Source organism: Phragmites australis, chromosome 10, assembly GCF_958298935.1.
Source record: "Phragmites australis chromosome 10, lpPhrAust1.1, whole genome shotgun sequence".
Classification (NCBI taxonomy): Eukaryota; Viridiplantae; Streptophyta; class Magnoliopsida; order Poales; family Poaceae; genus Phragmites; species Phragmites australis.
The window spans coordinates 17,648,405-17,654,808 of record NC_084930.1 but is presented as its reverse complement, the minus strand read 5'-3'; the positions used below and the strand labels follow the sequence as shown (position 1 = coordinate 17,654,808).

The following is a 6,404-nucleotide window of genomic DNA, read 5'->3' as shown; positions in this document are numbered from 1 at the left end:
TCCACCCCCTCATTACAATGTTGGAAACCCCGAAGATGAATCAAAGCTTAGCATCTTTAGAGGGCAACTTGGCAGTGCAAGTGGTGCGACTAACAAGACCTTGCAACATGAAGAGTGGCGCACTATTATGTTGTATGTCTTGACCAACCTATCCGAAGTGGAGCCATACATGCAGTAAGTGCTCAATACATTATTTCTCAACTAGTCACAAGTTTGTGTCCAACTCCGCTTCTTCTCATTGCTATAGGGAATTCAATGAGCAATTCTGGCATGAATCAAGGGAACCTACCCTCGAGGAAGCTTCGGCCCTTCTTAGAGATGGTGTGGGAAATGACATGCCCGATTTCATTTCTTGGTTCAAACAGAAAGTACTTTCTAACTTGGCTATTACACCAACTTGATTTCATTTCTTACATGAGACTAATACACCAAGCTATCCCGCTTAAACTTGTAGGGAACAACCGACGAGTCTATGAGTGCCGACTTGAGACAAGTTGCGGATGGTTGTGCCTATAGGGTCAGGTCATTTAAGGCTTACGATGTGAATGGATATCGCTTCCACAAAGCAAGCCACGAGCAGAGTCGGCCCAATCGTAGAACAACAAATACCAGAGTTTTTACTGCAGGCTTAGATGGGGCTGAGTACTACAGAAGAATTGAAGAAATATACGAACTAAATTTTGATGGGAGCAAACCTCTGAATCCCGTCATATTCAAATGCCATTGGTTCGATCCAGAAGTAGTGAGACGGACCCCTAATCTTGGGCTAGTCAAAATTCGACAATCAACCGTCTTACCAGGAGACGATGTCTATATTGTGGCTCAACAGGCCACGCAAGTTTATTATCTCTCGTACCCGTGCAAAACCGTTGAGCGTCTTAAGGGTTGGGATGTTGTGTACAAGGTACCGCCACACGGTAAACTACCAGTCCCAAACAATGAAGATTACAACATAGACCCCAACACATATGATGGAGAATTCTTTCAAGAAGATGGGCTCGCAGGGAATTTTGAGATCGACTTGACGGAAGCTCAGGGCATGGAAGTAGACAATGAAACTGGTGCTGACGAGGACGAAGAAGACGAGGTTGAGAATATAAGGGACTTGGAATTACTTGAGCGGTTACATTTAGACAATGACAGTGATGACGCCATTCCTCCTCCCGAGCATCAGGATGATTATTTCGACACGCGTGATAGTGATGATGAGACTTATGATCCAGCTGATCCCGATGATGATGATTATTTCTAATAACTGTATGTTTATTTGTAATAACTGTATGACTTATTCTTTCTCATAGCATATTTTTTTTAGTATGCTTCATTTATTTACATCAAGTTGTAACATCCGTACTAATTGGTTTACTTGTTCTCATAGCATGGTGGGCGGTATGAGGAAGTTAACGTCGCTATACAAAAAGGCGACGGGGAAAGCCACGAATGCAGGTGACGGGTCCGGAAAGAGACCCCGGGGAAGACCTCCAGGAAGGCCGAGAGGCGGAGGCAGGGGTGGAGGAGGTGCTTCTATACCTGCTGTTGAGGAGGAGACTGAGTCGCCTCTAGGTGCGGCTGAGTCTGAGTCTGACTCGCCTATACCTACGGCTGCGACTCAGTCTGGGGATGAGGAGGAGCAGGTAGAGGAGGAGCAGGTTGACCAGGGGGGTAGCTCTAGCTCTACTTCTTCTCGTGTGTGGCTGCGTGGTCCTTCGAGCCTCCCGAGGCGATCGGTGCCAATGGCTAGACGCCCGCTCATTCGACCAGATGGAGAGAAGTAAATGGCTCTCTCTACTCTCATTATTTTTTTGCCTTTGTATCTTCAATATTTCAACACATACTAATAAATTGCCTTTACATTTGTGCAGGAACTGGCTGAGGGTTGGAGAGGGTGACCACTCACGCCATGTAAACGGCATCCTTGGACTTTTGATCAAGGAGAAGTTCCCTGGCATGGTTACTTTGGGCGGAGTAATCGAGCCGGCATACACATGGGCTCACTATGCAGCCGCGCCGGACGCCCGTGACCGGGAGGGAAGGGTGTTTCCCAATAGAACCGAGCGGGTGAAGGCCGAGCTGTGGGTAAGTTTCGTTCGCACTACATTAGTCAATACTAATCGCATGGAAATTATTTAACTAATGACTGGATCCGTCGCGTCTATATGCAGGATTTTTTTAGATGCGAGCCGGGCTTGGAGGCTAGGGCAGCTGCTGTCATCGACAAAGCTGCCAAGAAACTTGTTAAGGATATGCACTATGAGGCGCGCGTCCAGGCCGTGATCAAATTTCACGCGGAACACCTTGGAGCGAAGGTGACAAAAAAAGACGCTAGGGCCATATCTCTGACCCGGGAGCAGTACCTGAAGGTAAAGTACAATAAAGCTTATTGTTCCTTAGATTACTAACACTTAATTTCTTCTTCTTATATATCATGCACTTGATTATTTAGGTGCCTCCGGGGTGGTGCGCCGGAGACCTTCCGTGCTGGTTTGTGATCGTGGACAAGTGGTGCGCTCCCGAGTGGGAGGAGAGTCACAATGCTTGCCGGGAAAGGCGATTGTTGATGCCTCGCGCGCCACACCATCAAGGCAACCTCAGCCTGACTGGTTTCGCGGCTAGATGGGTATGCAATAGCATCTGTTGTTCCCAAGCTCAGTTCTCCTTAATTTCTGTGCGGGCGTCCCCTTTATGAATGTTATTGCTTTTCTGTTGCAGTCGGCAAAAAATGATGGTCAGCCTCTCTCCCAGTTCAAGGCTTATGCTTTGGCCCATAAGTCGAAGGCGATGCACGGGGTTGCTTATGACCCGAATGACCCGGCCTCAGCGTACACCAACGAGAACGTCAAGGCTCGCCTGGATGGATACACATCGATGGCAAAGGAGGTCCACGGCCCAGACTTCGATCCGAGCGAGCAGGATCTTGATGGGGAAGTGGTTATGAGGGCGGGAGGAGGCAAGAAACATGGCCGATTCTGGATTGGCGACGGCACACTCGATACGGCCACCACTCCCTCTCTCTCTCAGCTTAGAGCTCAGAGCACGAGCTCAAGTCCGGGTATACGCCCTCGCCCAGAGCCTACACGGATTGCGATGAACGAAATGCAGGTTAGTTCTGTTTCATTCATCCTCCACTATCTTTACATGCTTTGCATTGGAACGATGATGAGATTGCGATGACATACTGTAGGCCCAGCTGGATGAAGAAAGGAGGCTCCGGCACGAATTAGAGAGATCGTTCGAGGAGAGGATGGCGGCAGAACGATCCCAGTGGTATGCGATGATGACGCCCCTTTATGCTGCAATGGGTCAAACTCCGCTACTGATGCCAACCCCTTCTCGTCCACTTGCTCCACAGGCTCCAAACATTGGCGGCAGAACGATCCCAATGGTATGCGATGATGACGCCCCTTTATGCTGCAATGGGTCAAACTCCGCCACCGATGCCAACCCCTTCTCGTCCACTTGCTCCATAGGCTCCAAACACTCCTGTGAGTTAGTTTATAACCTTGTAATCACCATTATTACCATTCTTACAACCATAGAGTGTTGTGCTAACTATCTACTTTGTGCAGTATCCATCAGAGGGATCGAATACGCCTGGAGCTGGAGGTTCGCACTTTGGTACTCCACCTCACTTTGGTTTGTTCTCCTCACTTTGAAAACTTACTTTTGTAACCCTATATCCATACTTACCATTTCTGTTTACTTTCAAATGCATACTTCTTAATTAGCGTTTTTGCTCCTTAATTGATGCAGGTTAAGGTGGTAATCAAGTGTTGAGTCCGTTACGGCCTGCTACATTTTCTTTTTGTTTGGACTATGTTTTGCTATCTTGTCACGACAATTTGTCATGTTTGTGTCACTTGCGACGGTTTATGTGATGTTTGTGTAATATGCGATGTTTATGCGACGCTTTATGTGATGTTTGTGTAATATGCGATGTTTATGCGACGCTTTATGTGATGTTTGCGTAATATGCGATGTTTATGCGACGCTTTATGTGATGTTTGCGTAATATGCGATGTTTATGTGAAGGTGGTAATCTGTGAAATATATGTATATTGTTTTGAATTGCAGTGACAGTTTTGAATCTGGTATGGATCAATTGTCGACCTGCTAAATAACAGTTTGCCGAGTGTTACACTCGGCAAACAAGGCTATGCCGAGTGTTACACTCGGCAAAACGGACACGTGTCATAAGTAATGAGGACATGCCTAGCATTCATTCATCTTCAAATGAAACTCCACTTGATATAGCTGGTCCAATTACAAGGAGTAGAGCTAAACAATTGCAGAAGGAAATTCATTCTCAGGTGAACGCTAACCTTATGTTTAATAATCAGTCTATGTTGAATGAGCCTATGCTTTTGAGTTCTTGTTTCAATGTCCTTAGGAATGATGGAGTGTATGAACCAGCATGGGATCAAGATGGATTCAAGCCTCTGGACATCTGAACCAAGAAGCCTATGGTGTGCATGAATAAAATGGTGGTTCATCACCTTAGCATGGGAATGCAACCAGAAGCTAGATGACTGACACATGGTACGAATTCCAAGCATCACTGCAGACAGAATACAAGGAGTTAGACGGTGTTCTATAAGTGGATGGAAGCGTCTTCAAGTCTACTTTCCAGCCCATCAAACGGTTCATTATTTGGACGTCCCAATAAGGAGTTATGCTCATTTTAGTAACTGCTGCCAGAAGCTGAAAAGACGCGCGAACTAGCCACGAAATCCATTAGAGCATGCGCATGCAGCCATTTACTCAAAGCTGAACGCCCCTATCTCTATATCTTGTACTAGACAATGAAAAGACAGATATTATTTTTATTGAATTCAGAATACACAAATTCGTGGAGTTTGTTTATGCGTGAGTCTTGAGAGGCTTGCAACATTTGTTCTTTCGACCCCTGAGGGAGTTGTAGAACGCCGAACTGCGGTTCACCCAGTTCGTGCCTTCACGTCTATAGGGCGTGATTGCGTGGGCTGTTTCATCGATACGTGGAAGGGTGATTGTCTCGGTAGTTCGTCGCGTGGACAGCCTCGCGGTGCGCTGCCTCTTCACCAGGTCACGCAGCGACAATTTATCAAGTTCGCAGATCCTACGAGAAGATCGGGCCACAACAACTTGCTACACGTGCTGCCTAGGCGTGTGCTTATCATCTGGTATCAAAGCCTCCGTTTCCTCAGTAGGATTGTTCTTGTTTTTGGTAGGATAGATTTTATATACCTACTGTCCACTAATAGCCAAAAAGAAAACCTACAGCCCAAATTCATACGTGCTACTGATTTTGTAGTTTGCTTTATCGAGTTTTAATCCTTTAAGATTTGTCTAGTTGCTGAATTTTTTTTCCCCCTCATCGTTCTACCTGATATCTTTGTTCCATCCCATCCTTGATCTGATCGTCATTGCTTGCTGCATATATATAAACAAAAAAATACCCACCCGTCCCACCCTTGTTTTCTACCCGCCACATATTCCCCTCCCGAGTTTCTTGTTTTTGTGCTGCACCATCCATCTTGGTTGATCCTTGTGCGCCCCCTTAGTTGAAAGTTGTGCTGTGTTGTCACAAATGTTAAAAGAAAAGATGTATATTGGTCAAAAGAAGGACTGAAAACAACGAGTTCTTGTTCAAAAAAAAAAAAGGAAAGAAAAGAAATAAAAGAGAATTGTGTTCAGCACACCAAAAAGGGGTTTGGGCAGCAACAAGTTTTGTTTGGTGCAATTGGTGTTCATCTATCCACTTCCTACATCTTGTTCCTTTCTTTGTGCATCTTTTCCTTTATATTCAGCAACTTAGACTTGTGTTCTTGGATTATTATTCGGTTTTGCATCACTACATTTTTCAGCGCATTCCACTTACATATTACCCCACCAAGCTCCACTTAAAAAGCACCGTGAGTTGTTGCACCGTCGTCGCTGTTACAATCACTCTTCCACTACAAATTGCAGCCCCGGTTCTTGCTCTTTTCAGGGAGAGAAAGAACTTGTTTTGTAAGTGGTGAGGGAGTGATTCCACATATATTTTGTCCTATTACTTTCTCCCTTTGTTACTAACATGGCAGGAAATGAAGATTCCCCTTCTCACACTGTTTCTGCTCAAGAAATTCAGGAAGTGCGTGCACAAATGCAACAATTGATGCAAGGGATGCAAGCGCTTCAACAATCACTACAGCAGCAACACGGGGAGCATCCACCTCATGATGATGAACACATTGAGGATGATGATCAACATGCCGGTGGCGGTGGTGGTGGTCGTGGCCAAGGATTCGCTGCTGGTTTTGATAACTTTGCAGGTGGCCGTGGCCGAGGATTTGCTGCTGGTTTTGGTCGTGCACGACGTGTCCCTGTTGGGCATCCTCCTGATTTTGATGCTGAAACGTTTTCAAATTATAGTGCTGAACATGGAG

At 45.8% G+C, this 6,404-nt stretch overlaps 1 long non-coding RNA gene across 1 annotated transcript; it reads left to right on the top strand.

Annotated features, from left to right (window-relative positions):
* The first annotated feature begins 3,409 nt into the window (after positions 1-3,409).
* On the top strand, positions 3,410-4,009 carry LOC133883607 (uncharacterized). The gene is made up of 3 exons (XR_009902921.1): positions 3,410-3,482; positions 3,567-3,633; positions 3,751-4,009. It is a non-coding gene; the product is annotated as an uncharacterized LOC133883607 (long non-coding RNA).
* The last annotated feature ends 2,395 nt before the right edge of the window (positions 4,010-6,404 follow it).